Here is a 344-nt window from a genome sequence, read left to right as displayed (position 1 = left end):
ACTTTTGGTAGGATGGTCATTTTCACAATATTAATTCTTCCAATCCATGAGCATGGGAGGTCCTTCCATCTTCTGATGTCTTCCTCAATTTATTTCTTTAAAGAGTTAAAATTTTCCTTGTAGAGCTCTTTAATGTCTTTGGTCAAGTTTATTCCAAGGTATTTTGTTTTTTTGTGGCTGTTGTGAACTGGGAGGGTTTCCCTGTGCTCTTTCTCTGACTGCTTGTCATTGGTATATAGAAAGGCTATAGACTTTTGTAGGTTAATTTTGTAACCTGCCACTTTACTGAATGTGTTAATAATTTCTAAGATTTTTCTGGTGGAATTTTGTCGTCTCTTAAATAT

The sequence above is a fragment of the Nannospalax galili genome, unplaced genomic scaffold, assembly GCF_000622305.1.
Source record: "Nannospalax galili isolate Female #2095 unplaced genomic scaffold, S.galili_v1.0 scaffold427, whole genome shotgun sequence".
NCBI classification, from domain to species: domain Eukaryota; kingdom Metazoa; phylum Chordata; class Mammalia; order Rodentia; family Spalacidae; genus Nannospalax; species Nannospalax galili.
This window is presented reverse-complemented; position numbering follows the sequence as displayed.